Raw genomic sequence first — 18,496 nt, 5'->3', positions numbered from 1 at the left:
GGACTTTTCTCCAGAACAGCCAGTTTTTCCTTAGCCCATTGGAGAGAGGGGCGTTTAGCTGGGTTACCAGCTAAGCGCCCCAAAATCTTAGCGGCGGAGCGCCGCTGTAGAAATGCCCTTCTAGCGGCTGTTATGTGTCTGGGGGTCTTATCTGCCGAGGCGGCCTTGGGAGATGCCGTTTGAGAACCCGAAATCTTGTTCGCAGTTCCCGCATGCATAACCGGCACTGGGGCCGCTACCTTGGCTTTCGAGGCCTTGGTAGTCCCTAACACAGGGGGTTTTATCGGCTTATTGCCAATACGGGCCTGAGCTGCACGTAAACCATGTAAACATTTTGGTAAAATTATTTGGCGCTTCCATCCTTTTCAGCTCCTTGCAAAACCGTTTTCTTAGCAGTTTCCAAATATGATTGCCGTCGGCTCCTTTAATACCAATTTTAAAATTTAAAAATGCGAAAACAGAATTCGACTATTCCTTTCATTAATCATTCCCTAACACATCGTAGAGACATTTCTTTTTTTCCACATTTTCAATCAAATTTAAAATAAAACTTAATTCATCTTCTTTTTCCATTGCCATTTTTTATATTTTCTTTGTAAACAAAAAAATTAAATAACTGATTTCGTACGTAATGAACGACCAATATGGCACTTTGCTTAAGCAAATGACATTTGACGAAACTTAACGAAACGTTGCTTTAAGCTCACGATCGGCAACTCCTGTACACAGTGTATTTTGGCCGTCACTAAATTTACACAGACTTCTCACACGCATAGAAAATACAATTTAGTCTCATCTGAGCTGTCATAGAAGAAGGTTGTCTCGTCGCTCGTTTCTTGCTTTTGCAATGAAAATAAATGAAATTTTATAAACAAAGGGATGGATAATACTAATTATTGTTGTACTTTTTTTAGCATCTACACTACATATTTAGTAGTATTTAGAATTATTAGCTTTTTAAAATGTTTTTTCTTCCCACATAATTTCCAAATTATAATAATTATCAAAAATGTAATGCAATTTTGTTAAATCTGTATCTTAAATATGTATACATTTAGTAGTAGTAGTAGTAGTATATGTCTGCCGATCCTGGCGTTAAACACATTATAGTTTCCCACTAGGCAATTTTTGCCGAATTCGTAACGAATTCGTTCCGACAGTCTGCACAAGTTGCCGATTTCGTATTCGAATTCTGTGCAGAGTTGTCGGTCGGAATTCGGTACGAAATCTGATGTAAATTCCTTGGGATATTCTGAAGGAATTTTCGACAAATCTGATTAAAGACGGAAAAATATCTGATACCATACCTGCCTGATAAATGTCTAATAAAATAACAGACAGTTCGTACAAAAGTCTGATTAAATATAAGAAAAGTTGGATAAATGTCTGATAAAATGTCCGGCAGTTCATAAAAAAGTAAGAAAATGTCCTGAACATTCCGATCAACGTCTGATGAAAACTATTTTCATATGTTTAACTTGTTATGGTTTAATTTTATTAATTTTAATAATAATTTATAAGATACCATTACTCATGACTTCTTAAGGGTGCATAAATAAATAATATAAACTTATAGATTATTTTTTAAATTAATAAAATTAAACAATAATACTTACGTATTATAAACGAAAATAGAGTTCATTGTATACATATAAAAATTAAACCATATAAAATTATGTAATTTTTTTTGCTAATTTTTGTGTATTAACACAGTTTAAAGTAATTTAAACAATAATCATCACATATGCAGATGTTGTTTATTTGATTTCAAGGTACGGATAGCGATCGAATTCAATTCGAGCGATTTAAATATTTCATTTTGCACGAATAAATCTTTTTGACTCTCGAGTTTAAAAATTAAACTCGAGATAAGTGTTGAAAATTTAAAGAGCCTTAAATAGAACTTGAGTTTTATAATTTTGTAAACACAAAAAATTTTAATTTATAACACATAACCAATTTGCCGATATAAAAAAACCGAAAAATAGAAAATGCAATAAAACTATGTACATATGTACATACATGTCCATTAATATGTACATGTATATTATTTGCAGTTACCCAGCCAGCAAATTTGAGTTTAATTTTAGATACACTATAAAGTTTCAATTTTATGTTTCTCAGTGCTAAGTTAAAAAAAATACAAAAACAAAATACAGTACTTTCTAATTTTGATCTTAATTTTGTTTAGTTTTAATGCGTTTTAAAATACCAAAAGCAAAATTAAATGATAATATGTAGATAGAATAAAAATTTCAAAAACTAACACTTTTTAATACACTAAGAAGATAGTTTAATGCAGAATCATTCTTGCTCTCAAAATTCAGAAGTAAATATATTTATTTCATTGTGATCAGTTGTGTGATATATTGTGAAATTTAGATTTTGTAATAAACTGTGTTAATTTAAAATTTAATATATCTAAAACATAGTTTAATATAAAAAAGCATTAGTGAGAGATTAGTGAGTGCAAAACAGTATAATAAAGGAGAAATAAAAAAAATTATTATAAAGTCGCTTTTATAACATAAAAGACTATCAAATCATAACACTTTCCAGCTTCTCTATTGTTATGGCAAAACTGGAAATTTACTACATTTACGAAATTTTATGTTATAAAAAAGTGACTTGAAACTGAAACGAAATGGGCACATCAAGTAAGTATTAAACAGGCGGAACAGTTTCTTCCGAACGGGGTCACTTTTTATTCACTCAGATTATATCAAATTAGATTGTTTTAAACGTTATGGTTACACCTTAGAAAAAAAAATCACATACATGTGTATGTGTGTACTTCACATAAGGCTGCAACATTTGTTTTTTATGAATCACTTATATATACCCAGCAGTTCGACGGGACAGTCCCGAACTAACCACATACCTATCACTTGTGGTGGCTCCCAACTAAAGTGACACTAAAGTGACTGTCTTTCGGAAGTACAAAAAAAAAAAACTTTTAAGAGTATAATCTCTAGGTTTGCATTGACTTTTTGTCGATCTGCTGGGTACATATAATTCTATGTATGTATGTATGTATGTATGTATGTATGTATGTATGTATGTATGTATGTATGTATGTATGTATGTATGTATGTATGTATGTATGTATAATATACATACAAAATTTTGTTTACTTGTATAGAAAATTAAAATTTATTAAACATTTTTTAATGTTTTAGTTTTATACTAAGTCAAAATCGTAAAAATATTAAAAAGAACCATCGAAAAAACGAAAAAGTACAAAAATCTCTCTCAATAAATTCTCATTTAATAACTGTATGTGTTCCGGTTAACCATTATAAAAACGTACCATTTGAAGAAGAGAAAGGTACCAAATAGTCCCCACTTACAGAATATTATTCAGTCAAGACCATGCATGTTAAAATTAATTTTAGAAACTTAAAAAAGTACAATTTATGAGATAAAAAGTACTAAAAAGGAGGACTGTGTATGTTTAATAATCATGTGTTTTGAGTTCATATTAAAGAACATACAAAGAATATCATTTGAAGGAAGAAAAAGTACCAAAAATGGAATTAATTTTACCTAAGTGGAAAGTACTAATAAAAAGAGTACAATTTTTCCCCTTTTTGCTTAGAAAACTAGTCTTTTTCGAGAACAAAGTTTACAAAATGTCCCGTATTTTATTCTACATATCACAGATAAAACTCAAACGATTTAAATCTGCATTCAATTGTTCCAGAAAAATAGTGCTTTCAAAAAGTACCAAACAATTTACTTGAATTTGGTCCTATATAGGCCTTAGTACTCGAATTCCAAAATAATATACCAACATCTTATTTTATGTGAGTAAATAAACTACTTTTTCATATTTTATAAAAATTGGCCCAATGAGTTTGAATATAATTAAATTTCCCGTTTTTTTAATTTTGGTACATTTTTCCCCAGTGAAATAGCAAACATTTGATTACAAAAATATTACAGAGTTAGTCCGTAATTTAATATGAATAATTCATTAAACCGAAAAGTGTTCTTATTGTGTTAAAAAATGTACCATAAATACAATTTTCTCCCTTTTACAACCAAAAGGGACTGAATTTAAAAAAAAGTGCGAAACAGGTGTCTCATAATTTTGAGAGATGTATCCAAAATATTTAGAAAAATTTGATTATGTTAATTAGTTCAAAAGTTATAAAGGGCCAAAAAACTTACGAAAATCACCTGTGTTACACATTTTTACCCCTTAAAAGTACGAATTTCAAAAAAGTACCAGACACCCATCTGCTCATTTTAAGAGTAGATACAGGTGCATTTAAAATTCTTCTTGTATCACTAATATTGTGTAAGATAATTAAGAAAAACAGTTTTAACCGCTTTTTTCCCCTTTTACCCGTAAATGTGCAAATTTCCAAAAATCCATCCTTAGTGGATCTACATAACCAAAAACACATCTACTGTCAAAATTTCATGATTCTAGGTTCAGCCGTTTGGGCTGTGCGATGATGAATCAGTCAGTAACGCAACTCTTTTATATATATAGATAATATTTATTGGATGATTTTTATAACAATACTTCAGAAACATTGTAATAAGTTTTCTGATTTAAGTACTTCTTAGAATGGGTTTATGCAGAACATTTCAGATTTCTGAAAAGAAATCTTGAAAATAATGATATCGCCTTTACTTTCTACATCCAGTTTTGAGAAACAGTGTTGTGTTTCTAAAGTATTTCTAATAAGTTCTTCAGCAATACATAGTTATAAACTAGTTCATGGGAACTAGTTGATAACTCTCCGAAACATAATCTTAATAAACATAATTTCATTATATAGAAGAGGATTTCACATGAAAATAAATAATTTCTAATATTTGAGATAAAAATTATAGAATTGAATTTAAAGTGGAAAATTATAATTTTGTTTGTTATTGGAAGAAAAATATTGTAAAAAAGAAATTATTATTAGAACAACATACATTAATTTGCCTTTTATTCGATTAACCGAATAATTTTGAATTATCCGATTATTATCCGGCCAACTTGAAACCCCAAATAATTATATGTCGAATAAACCGAATAGGACAAAAACCCGAATAATTAAATACTCTAGTATGTATGAATGTATGTATGAATTTCTAAATTTCCTTTAGAAATTTACAGAATTAACGGGAAAATTTTTGTTAGACATTTTCTGACATCAGTGTCAGATGGTAGCACCAACAACCACCACAAGTAGATGACCCAAGATGTCTGCTTGTAAACCAAAACCGCCTTCTGGTGTGAGTAAAGGTCGACCACGATGTCGGATTCCTCTGCTGCACCTCCCCCTACATTGGGCGAGAAAGTGTCTCTCGCGTAAGCGGTGGGCGAAAAGCCTCCTGGCTAGACTAAATGGCTCCAATCCACCAGCTGAGGCAGAAGTAGACCGAGATCTATTGGCTACATCCCAACTGAGCCTCATGACCCGTCGGAAATTCTTGCGTTCCTCCAAAGCGGAAATCCTCACATAACTAGCCACAATACCGTATCCTCATCAATGGGAACCGACAGAAAGACGACTGTTGTCCTTAACAAGGAAACTAATCCTTCAGTTAATAATAAATGTATTAAAGCCTGTATTCTGGCCAAAAAAAAAAACTTAGATATATTCATCATCCTTGGTTACAGTGATGAGGATACGGTAGCGGCTGCACTGGGTACTGGAAACGTATCATCTTGCTCCTTAGCTGCTATATGGTGCATGACCACGGCGACCAACCACCAAATGACCTGGTCGGAGACCTTGTGCGCAAAGCGAATAGGCGTCACGGTCCTGTGATAATTGGCTCTGATGCAAATGCTCATTACAGCGTCTGGGGTAATTCAGACATAAAGAGTAGAGTTGAATGTTTACTTGACATTCTATTAGAATTTAATATGTTCATAATTTACTTTTATTGTGGCAAACAGAAAAGAAGTTCTGGTTATTACAGCCATATAGTAGTACATAAAGGCGAAACTGAAGAAGTTTTCAAAAAAAGTTTTTATTCTCTTCACACAGACGAGCTCTGAGAGAATGAAACAAACTTGTGAGAACTAATGTCACTTACTAAACTTAAAATTTTCTTCGCAAAATTGCAATGATATTAGCACGTATTAGTTTTTCTTATCACTTAAACTTAATGTTTATTATTTTTTGCAACACTTTTCATTAATTTAAAACCCCGAAAATAATTTATATTTTGCAAACGAAAAAAAAATATTTTTTATTCTTTGCCATTTAATTTTAATTAAAACTGAAAAAAGAAAAGTTGTACATTTTCGTATTGAAAATTAAAAAAGTATTTTACATACTTTTTTTCATTTTGCATCAGTGCAGAAAAAATGACGAAAAGACGTGTTAATAATATGTTTTAAGATAAAATATCTTTTCCAAAAAATAATTAACTAATATTTTCATTCACTAGCATATAAAATTCCATTATTAACACACAAAAAAATAACGTCAAAAAATACATTTTTTATTTGGTACCTTTTGATCAACTGCGTTTATTTGTGTGCTTCTACTAATACATTTTCACCAGTTAGGTCTTTGATAGGCGGCTTAAGTCCTTGACAATTAGTTTCGCCTATATACTACTATATGATTACAGCTATTAGCATAGAGAAACATAGAGAGGAAACCTGTCAAAATTTTTTTGAAAACATAAAGTAGGCTGTTCACACATATGGGTATTGTGTATTCAACATACCACCTGTTAGATTTCCCCACAGTCATTTGTCAAAGTAAATGTAAATAAATTAAATATTTTTAGTTTTGTATAAAATATCAAAATTATGAATGTATGTTTCCGTATTCGTCTGGATTTTTATACCCTCCACCACCATCAGTGGTGATAGAGGGTATATATAACTTTGTCGTTCCGTGTGTAACACCAAGAAATATTCATCTGAGACCCAACAAAGTATATATATTCTTGGTCCTTATGAAATTCTGAGTCGATTTAGCTATGTCCGTCTGTCTGTCCGTCTGTCTGCCTAAAACACGCTCACGTTAAAACTAAGCCAAGGACATCAACCAAATTCACCGAAAATATTTGTTGTTATCCTAAGCAGTTTGGTATTGAAAATGGGCAAAATCGGTTCACATCGGGAAAAGTTATGAATCAAAATTTGAAACAACCTCGAAAAAATAGGCATTTTTTACACATTCTGATGTAATTTTCTCGAAAACTATGCAGGATAATTCCATAAAAATCGGCATATATTCGTTTCCGCACAAAAGCTTAATACCTGTGGAAAATCGCCAGAATCGGTCCACAATTTCATATACCTCCCATACAAAAGTACATATTCCCGGAAATTTGGTTTTTTGTTAATAACTTCCGTCGTTATATCGATATCTTCACAAAATTTTAGAAATTAAAGTTCTATGATAATAGAATTTATTCAGAGGAAAAATTTTTTGGATGGATCCATAATTGGTCATAGCTCCCATACAAGGTCCCCTCCCGAAAATCACTTAAACGCGCATAACTCATTACTAAATTAAGATATCGATAAACAATTTGGTACATGTATTGCTCTTATATACAAAATATTACAATGAAAGCTTTTTTGGATCGGTCCATAATTGGTCATAGCTCCCATACAAGGTCCCCTCCCGAAAATCACTTAAACTCGCATAACTCATTACCAAATCAAGATATTGATATAAAATTTGGTACAGGTATTGCTTTTATATACTGAAATATAACAGTGGAAGTTTCTTTGGATCGGTCCATATTTGGTCATAGCTCCCATACAAGGTCCCCTCCCGAAAATCACTTAAATGCACATAACTCATTACTAAATTAAGATATCGATATAAAATTTGGTACAATTATTGCTTTTATATACAGAAATATTACTATGAAAGCTTTTTTGGATCGGTCCATAATTGGTCATAGCTCCCATACAAGGTCCCCTCCCGAAAATCACTTAAACTCGCATAACTCATTACTAAATAAAGATATTGATATAAAATTTGGTACATGTATTGCTCTTATATACAGAAATATTACAGTGAAAGCTCTTTTGGATCGGTCCATAATGGGTCATAGCTCCCATACAAGGTCCTCTCCCGAAAATCACTTAAACTCGCATAACTCATTACTAAATTAAGATAATCATATAAAATTTGGTACAAGTATTGCTCTTATATACGGAAATATAACCATGGAAGTTTCTTTGGATCGGTCCATATTTGGTCATAGCTCCCATACAAGGTTCCCTCCCGAAAATCACTTAAACGCACATAATTCATTACTAAATTAAGATATCGATATAAAGTTTGGTACAAGTATTGCTCTTATATACAGAAATATTACAAAGAAAGATTTTTCCGATCGGTTCAAATTTGGTCATAGCTCCCATACAAGGTCCCCTCCCGAAAATCTTTTAAACGCGCATAACTCATTACTAAGTTAAGTTATTGATATAAAATTTGGTAAAAGTATTCTTATATACAGAGAAATAACATTGTGAAATGTTTTTCCGGACGGTCCACAATTGATCATAGCTCCCATAAAAGGTCCCTTTTAGAAAAACACACATACAAGGTTCCCTTCCGAAAATCAGAAAAAACGCACATAACTCATAACCAAATGTTTATATCCATACATTTAGCAAAACATTGCTCTTATGTACATAAATTCACTATAAAATTGTTTTATGACCGGTCCATATTTCGTCATAGCTCTCATACTAGGTCCAGAAAATCACTTAGATTCACAATATTTATTACCAAGTAGAATTCTGAAATATTGTCTTTATGTACATAATTGGTCATAGCTCCCATACAAAGTCCTTTTACGAAAACCTCTAAACGCACATTACTTATTACCAAATTAAGCTATTGATACATAATTTGGCAAAAATAATAGTTTTGTATACTTCTATTTCTCTTGTACTAGGTCCAGCCCCTAAAAGCGCTTTAACCGTATTTAAAGAGCATTATCAATTTGTGTTGAACAAAATTTTGTGTAGAACAAAATTATATATGTATTTGTATTTTGAAAATCTATAAATCTTCCACACACATACAAACATGCAAATTACTAATTTTATAATGTTCAATGAATCTTGGAATTGTAATAGATTTAACTTTTGGGATTTTTTCTATTAAAGACATGAGAAAACTTATTTCTACAAATATTTGATCAATTAGAAAAGTAATAACATAGAAGTAGCTGGTGGAGGGTATTTAAGATTCGGCACAGCCGAATATAGCACTCTAACTTGTTATTTTTTGTCTTGTTCCGGTTATTGCAGTGGTCCCTTCAGGATGGCTGTGGTTTAAACACAAAATTACGGGTTATACCTATTCGGGATAAGTTCGGTGCTGTTGCCGAAAAAAATAACAGATACATAAGTGAATATGCTTTACCTGAACACCTGTCGTGTTGACCTTATAAGACCACTTGGTAAGCTTTTGAGACGACTCACCACCACCACTTTGTGGTCCTTAAACTTTGCTAATGTACTCGAGCTACCTAATCTCTGACCATTGCTTAACTACAGAGATGCAAAAACATCACTTCAATATTCAACAACGAATGTGTGATTCGGCAATAGCACCTACAGACGTAATCAGTGGATACACTGTGATCTGGTATGGACAGAGTAAACCCTAAATATACCCTGACTAAGACCACTTGGTAAGCTTTTGAGACGACTCACCACCACCACTTTGTGGTCCTTAAACTTTGCTAATGTACTCGAGCTACCTAATCTCTGACCATTGCTTAACTACAGAGATGCAAAAACATCACTTCAATATTCAACAACGAATGTGTGATTCGGCAATAGCACCTACAGACGTAATCAGTGGATACACTGTGATCTGGTATGGACAGAGTAAACCCTAAATATACCCTGACATGGAAGGCAAATTCATTGGTATCACATTTATAAGATACTTTACATACATCATTATTCAACTCTGCACACCGACACACTCATTGAGAACAACAACTGAGTAAGTAAGGTCCGTATAACCCTACATCCATCCCGTATGATATAAATTTGACACCAACTCATTTCCAACGCTGTTATCTCAGCTATAGCACCGAACTTATCCCGAATTATAGACTTTACCGTGCACCGGTCTTTTAAACAATATTCTCTTCCCGGGTTTAAACCGCAGCCATCACGTACATACCGAATGGAACACTCCAAAAACCGGGACAAGACAAATATGGAAACTTAGCCCCGTGGTATCAAATTACAAGGCTGCCTGGTTTGGCCCCTGTTCAATTAATTTCAAGGAATGTCCGATGATACATTTAACATCACCAGTTTATAATCCTGGTATACAGGGAAGAGTTGGTGTCAAAGAAATAAATTACTGAATGTGTCGAGTGTTTTCTCTTGAATTTGGGTCACCTACATCTGTTTATTTTGCCGAAGTTATGTAAAATTTAAAAAATAAATAAAAAATTGCTGTGGTGAAAATGTCAGAATAATAAATTAAAATGTCGTTACCCAGCAAACACAGAGTGTTCATGTAAAGTCTAGAAAGGTTGTAAATCTTTAAAACTCTAAATCGAATGTAAACGTTAAATCAGTTTCTCTTTTAAAGTTTTCTCTTTTAAAGTTAATGTTTAATATTAAATAAAATTAATAACATTTTTTAAAACGCTTGATTATGTGTTTGTTGGGTTATTTAAAATATGGGGAATATACTAATACTACCATAAGTTTTTTTACTACTACATTCAATCGACACAGGTCTTTGACAACAGACTTAGGTCCTTGACAGCAGAGTTTCCGCTCTATATAGTCTATAGCTATTAGTACAAACTACCCTGGTACAAACTAAGTAGTTGAATGTTTACTTGACATTCTATTAGAATTTTATATGTTCATTATCTACTAGGGTATTCAATTATTCGGGTTTTTGTCTTATTCGGTTTATTCGACAAATAATTATTTGAAGTTTTACGTTAGCCGGTTAATAATCGGATAATTAAAAATTATTCGGTTATTCGAATAAAAGGAAACTAGATGTTATTATTGCTTTTAATAAAAATTTTCTTGATATACACCCTGTAACAATTTTGAAAAAAGCATTCACACTTTGAAAAGTTGATAAGCATGTGAAAATAGATTCCACTTATAGAATTGCGTACTCCGATTTTTATGTCAAAGTTTTAAGAACTACAAACGAATATTTAAAATATTTATATGTATTTTATAATGCCAATATTGGTATCAAATGAAAGCTGGGAATCTGTACATTCTATCTATATTATTTACCTGTCTCACTTAGAGAAAACACGAAAAAGAAATTAAATTTAAAAAGGTTCTATTTTCGACTCAAAAACTTTTAACTACTTTTTTATGACAAAGATTTCCTTTTCTTTGAAGATTTTTAATTCTTTCTTGATGATTTAAAATAAATTATATTATTTTGAAGCAGCTTCAGTCAGCCTCATTTGAAATTAATATTAATATTAATTTAATTAATATTAATTTAATATAAATTTGGAATTCCATCTTTTGAAATTGGATGTCTTTTAAACTTTAAAGTCCTTTTACAGGAGCATAATAGCTGATTATGAAAAACTGAGTACACAAAGTTAATACTTAATGGTCCAAAACATCTATGCGTACAGTAGTACGCATGTTACTGAAAACTTATTAGAAATACTTAAGAACAATGTCCCAAAAAAACTGGTTATAAAAAAAGCGATATAATTATTTACATGATTTCTTTACAAAAATCATTAAATAAATTTTCTTTATTATAGAAAATTGATCAAGAAATTAAGAAAAGAAATTAAGAAAAGAAGAAAATTTATTACAAAAATATTAAATTTTGTAGAAAATACATAGAAATTTTACTGCTAAATAGTGAGTTTTTCTTAATCGGTTAATTGACTGAAATTATTCGGTTTATTCACTATTTGAAATTTGACAATTTTCATTTATTCGAACGATTAATCGTCAAAAATTAATCGATTAACCGAACGACGATTAATCGTTTGAATACTCTATTATCTACTTTTATTGTGGCAAACAGAAAAAAAGTTCTGGTTATTACAGCTATTAGTACAACCAGTGTACACTTAATAAGGTAGCCTCGTCCGCACAGCTGATCATCAGCTTTTACAATCTTATCTGTCAAAATTCCTGTTTGTTTATATAGAAAAAAAAATCGCAAAAGGTGTAAAAATTTTAAAAAGTGAAGAAAATTATGGTTTTAAAGGAGTTTTCTAGGTCAATCGTGATTAAATGTCTTTGTTATCCTTCTCTCTTGATAAAAAAAGAAAATCTTTAGCTCCGGCATACGTTCCAAATCAGTTTCAACTATTTTTAACACGACCAATCACTTTTCACAAAAAACACGTTTAATTCGGAAAATTGGTCTTCCCAATAGATATAGTTATGATTTTCAGACATTCCACGTTTAATTAATATAATATATTAATATTAATAGTTAAAAATTTAAATAATTGCTAAAAACTCATATTTTTATTGTGTTTATTTGTTGCTTTTTCATTCTACACACACAGCTTTTTTTGACAGATGGGATTATTCTACAATAACAAATCGCCTGTTGTTTTTGTATTGTTGTATTTGTTGTAGCGACGAGGCTACCTTATTAAGTGTACACTGAGTACAACCTACATAGCTCAGATTTCGTTCCGAATTCTGATCGACGGCTCTGTACGTTTTTCCGAATTTGTTTTTTAATTTTTTGACATTGTTATGTACATACATATGTTAGCTTTTATTGTTTTTTTTTCATTGACTTGCTGCAAAGATCTGTCTAAGGCGAATTCATACAAGGTGGTGTTCAAGGCGAATTCATATAAGGTGGTGTTAATCAATCAGCTGATAATGTTTTTTAATTCGCCTGGTTTTCCTAGGTGTCAAAGTTTGTTATTGTTTACATTTTTATATTTTAAAATGTCCGTTAAAAAGAGAAAAACTTCGTTAATATTTTGAATTATTTATGTAAAAAGTCTGAAAATATTAAGCATCTCGTAAACAAATATCATTTTATTTTAATAATGACATAATTGGTATGTATACAAATATGTTATTTAAGAAAAATATTTTTTCTATCAAATGTTAACATATTACACAATATTGTTTTACATTTTATATTAAAATTGTGTAGATAACGTGATTAACTAAACAAAATCTATTTCGGAACACTTAATATTAAGAATCGCAGATGAAGTATTTTCCCAGATGGCGGCAGCTGACTTCTACGTTATGGCTTAATTTTGAAATCTATTAAATGTTAACAAATTAAAAATATTGTTTTATATATACACTATGTAGATAAAGAGATTAACTAAAAAAAGTCTGTTCCGGGACGCTTTCTATAACAAAACCCATATGATGTATTTACCCGTCCGGCGGCTGCTACATTATGGCCAAATATTGAAAATTACTCCGCCGGAGTAGAATTCGCAACAAATATTCATTCATTCGTAATATAATATTTTCATGAATATGTACTTTTTTATGTTTATTTTTCACAAAAAATTAAGTTTTACTTAATTTAAGGCAGTTACTTAAATTTGCAAATTAAGCTGCCGGAATAGAATTTTTCGTTTGAAGAAAACCAATTTTTCGTTTAAGAAAACCAAAAGCAAAAACAAAATACATGGGAAATGTTGTAATTGCAGAACTGCCACCAGCAAGGCGAATTCAGATAAGGTGGTGGCAGTTCTTCAACAAAAACATTTCCCATGTATTTTGTTTTTGCTTTTGGTTTTCGTAAATGTCAAAAACCATAAGTACGGCGAATTCATTTGATGAAAAATTTTTGTAAAATGTTTATATTATATTAAAAATAAAGATAAAGATATTAAAATTGTTGAGGAAAATATATTCTGAATTGTATAATGTTTGTTTCAAAGGAAAAATTCTATTCCGGCAGCTTAATTTGCAAAATTTAAGTAAGTGCCTCAAGTTAAGTAAAACTTATTTTTTTGTGAAAAATAAACATAAAAAAGTACATATTCATGAAAATATTATATTACGAATGAATAAATATTTGTTGCGAATGGGTAATTCTACTCCGGCGGAGTAATTTTCAATATTTGGCCATAATGTAGCAGCCGCTGGACGGGTAAATACCTTATATGGGTTTTGTTATAGAAAGCGTTCCGGAACAGACTTTTTTAGTTAATCTCTTTATCTACATAGTGTATACATAAAACAATATTGTTTAATTAGTTAACATTTAATATTTTTTTAAAATTAAGCCATAACGTAGAAGTCAGCTGCCGCCAGCCGGGAAAATACTTCATATACGTTTCTTAATATTAAGTGTTCCGAAAGAGATTTTGTTTAGTTAATCACGTTATCTACATAATTTTAATATAAAATATAAAACAATATTGTGTAATATGTTTATTTATTTATTTTTTATTAATTTATTTATTAATATGTTTAATAGAAAAAATATTTTCCTTAAATAACATATTTGTATACATACTAATTATGCCATTATTTAAATAAAATTATATTTGTTTACGAGATGCTTGATGATTTTTTACATAAATAATTCAAAATATTAACGAAGTTTTTCATTATTTAACGGACATTTTTAAATATAAAAATGTAAACAATAACAAACTTTGACAGCTAAGAAAACCAGGCGAATTAAGAAAAAAATATCAGCTGATTGATTAACACCACCTTATATAAATTCGCCTTGGCCACCACCTTATCTGAATTCGCCTTGGTGTTATTGAATCAGCTGATAATTTTTTTCTTAATTTGCTTGGTTTACGTAGCTGTCAAACGTTGTTATTTTTTGCATTTATTCATATAAAAATTTCCGTTAAACGGAGAAAAACTTTGTTTATATTTTTTATTATTCAAGTAAAAAATTTAAAAATACCAACAAATATAATTTTATTTAAATAATGATATAATTGGTATGTACTTTATTTAAGAAAAATAATATTTTTTTATTAAATGTTAACATATTAAACAATATTGTTAATATTTTATATATACATTGTGTATATAACGTGATTAACTTAAAATAATATCTTCCTGAACACTTTATATCATATACCGGCGGATAGAGAGGCAGATAAAAAAAATCACCACTACACAATGTTGCCACAACAAACGTTTTTTTCTAACCAAAATCCGAATAAAAAATAACCAAATTAAGAAAAAAGTAAACAAAATTATTTTTATTTGCTTACATTTGGACATTAAAATAACAAATTCATTTTCTGAAGTGGAACTTGTAACTATATTAAATTTCGTCGCTAAACTGCTATTATGAAGACAGTTATGAGCGTTAAAGTAACTTTCTGTAGGGGATCTTATATGAGACGTATGGTCAATGTGGGACTAATTCTCATAAAATCTGACAGAGATATTTTAGTTCCTTTAAAACTTGATTACGTTGAATTTTGTTGCTATATTGCAGTACATTGTGAGCTTTAAAGTCATTTTCTGAGGAGACTTTTAATGAGGGATAGAGTCAATTATATACCGATCCTCATAAACTTTGACAAAAATACATTTCCAAAAAACTTTTGAATTTCAACGCTATATATGCTTTTTTAAGCCATAAAGTAATTCTCTGAATAGGGTATAATATGGGGGCAAGGTGCAATAGTTGACAGTTGTTGGGTTAACTAAAAATATTTTGACAAAATATTTCAGTTTTACATTCATAACTTCAGCAATATTTGTAAACGTAATCTATCCAAATTATCCGACAAATTGACCAAAATTTAGAATTTAAGACGGTAAAATAAAAACAAGTATACAACATCATCTAGAAAATGTAAATAAAGAACTAAAAGTCATGGTGAGATATTTAGTAGAAGTCATAGGTCAGGAGTATGAAATCTTTACATATATCTCGATTATTGTTCGTCGTACGAGATTAGATGTTATTACAACTTTTGTAGACAATACAATTTAATTTTCCTTAGCTGTGTTACTTAAAATATCAGTTTATTAATACTTTAAAGATAGTGTGATACTATTCTTACATCAATTAGCAGAAAATACTTTATTAATTCATTTATCTTAGAATTTCGTCAAATTAGCACAGTAACTGTTTATGAAAAATTTCAAATAGGTACAGAAGTTGCAATTATACTTTAAATTAAATTTAGAGGACATAATCTACTAAGTACGTAGACTATTCCCACCAAAAAATCGAAATACGAAATATATCCTACTTCGTTTTTTCATATAAGTACCTCGATTTCTTTGCATAAAAAGTTCCAATAGAAATATTAACGGAAGGACGGACGAGTTTGAATCGACACAAAAAGCAATTTTAAGTTTATGGATGCACCAAAAGGATAGAGAGGATCAATTATTCACGGTGTTAGATTGGCTAGTGTAAATAAAATAACATTAATGTGTTGTTATGATCTAAATCAACTCATTTAATATGTGGAAAATGTAAAGGTCCTTTTGCTAAATCCTAAACCAATTAAGATATCGAAAAATACCTTTGTGCACATAAGTATAACCAGTAGATGTACAAATTGCAGTAATAAAAAAATTTCGAATAGTAAAAAAAAAATCCACATATTACCAAAATTCAAAACAGGGACGATATGTTTATTTACATAGTTGATTTAAAACTAAAAGAGGTTTTTTTAAATTTTATTTTTAGAATAAAAGCAAACAGCATTTAGTTCAATTGTTTGCAAAAAATAACCAAAACGAAAAAATAATTCACATATACACATGCAAAATAAAAATAATCAATTTTGGTTAATAATAACCAAAGTGGCAACGCTGCCACTACACACACACTATTGGCATTTTTTTCATTGAAATTGCACTGAAAAAAATATTTGTTTTTTTTTTTAATTTTGAAGATTAAATTGCATTACTGTAAAAAGTGAACATTTATAAACAATGTGTAATCAATGTGAAGAAATACATAGAAACAACAATTCTAATTAAAATGTACAAAAAAAGTATGAAACAAGATTAACCTATTTACTTTCATTGTTATGCATTCCAGAAAATTATTTAGAGTGTACGATGTTTTTGTAAATTATGCTCTTGCTTTTGCAAGTTGTTTTTGTTTTTTCAAGTTGTGTTTGCAATTCCTTTAACAAAGCGACATCAACCTACTTTGTTGAATGCTGTCAAGCAACTAAATAAAATATTTGTATTTTTGATGCTCTTGTTTAGAGGTTCTTATGCGATCAAGGTATATTAATTTTATAAGGTAGAGTCATCGGCGAATTCAGAATACCGAGCGAATTGGTTATATTTTTTTTATATGTAGTTTGACATTGTGCCTGCACTTGAAGGCGAATTGGCTGTCAGGGAAAAATGTCAAAAACAGCCGACAAATAAATCAAAGCGAATTTTTGTTAAACAAAAAATGTTTATAAATTTGAATCTGTTTGTAATTTAATTTGATGTTTTTAAAAATAAAACTAATTTCGTGTAGTATTATTATTGGTTTTAAAACATAAACGAATTTAACAGCATAAATTATGTCTTTAATCACAAATTTGACATTAACAAAATGAAAACAAAGTTTGACATTTACAAAATTTAAACAAAGTTTGACATTAATTCTACACCACGGCGAAAAATGAACATAGTAGCAAAAAACGATCAGCTGTTCTGATAACACTACCTTATAATTAATATATCTTGTATGCGATCGTGTTGTGTACATGTAATTTGCCGAAAATCTTCGTTGTCAGAACAATACTAGCGCCGACGTCTGCTTTATATTAAGAAATGTATATGAAGAATTTAGCCAGACAGCGGCAGCTTGTTTTTACGTAATGGCTTAATTCAGAAATGTTAACAAATGTTAATACTTTAAAATATAAAATTATTAGAAGGTAGTTTCAATTTTAATTTCACCCTGATTAACAATCTAAGAATTAAGGAGATTTAAAGTTTATCTTTAAAATCATAAATAATAAAAATATTGAAAAATAAACTAACAAATTTTATTCTTTTTAACAAATAAGATTCAACAAAATTGGGAGAAAAAATTGACCGTGCTGATGAAGTTTAAGTGCCACACAGTGGTATAGGAAAAAAAAAGAGGGAAATAATTCGGTAACTTCTAAACGGTTAATCCGATTTTAATGAAATTTGGTATGCACAAAAAGGAGGTGTTGTCGAGTTTAGGTTTTGAATTTGGACCTTATAGGCCAACCAGGGGCCCGGCGGGGGGTCCTCAAATTAGGACACCTCGGCTATGTTAAATTTTTAAAACGATCTTATTTCTTCATTTGAGTTCCGATTTAAAAAAAATTTCGTACATAGCATCTTCTCATCGAGCACTATAAAAAATGTTGTAGCAGTAAATTATCTCTTATAGTTTAGGATATATTCGCATTTGAAAATTAAAATTTTAAAATTTTTACCGTCCTTACTTTAGTTTTTTGATAATAGCGGGTCCAAATATTCCCGATGTTCGCCATTTCTTTTTTTATTCGCTTAACAACAAGTCTATATATCAAGCAGTGAAAGAATTATGTAAAAATCATGACTGAGTCCAAAGTTATAGGCATTTTAATTTAA

The sequence above is a fragment of the Lucilia cuprina genome, chromosome 4 (genome assembly GCF_022045245.1).
Source record: "Lucilia cuprina isolate Lc7/37 chromosome 4, ASM2204524v1, whole genome shotgun sequence".
Taxonomy (NCBI): Eukaryota; Metazoa; Arthropoda; class Insecta; order Diptera; family Calliphoridae; genus Lucilia; species Lucilia cuprina.
The sequence above is the reverse complement of the archived record's forward strand: the minus strand, read 5'-3'. Positions refer to the sequence as shown.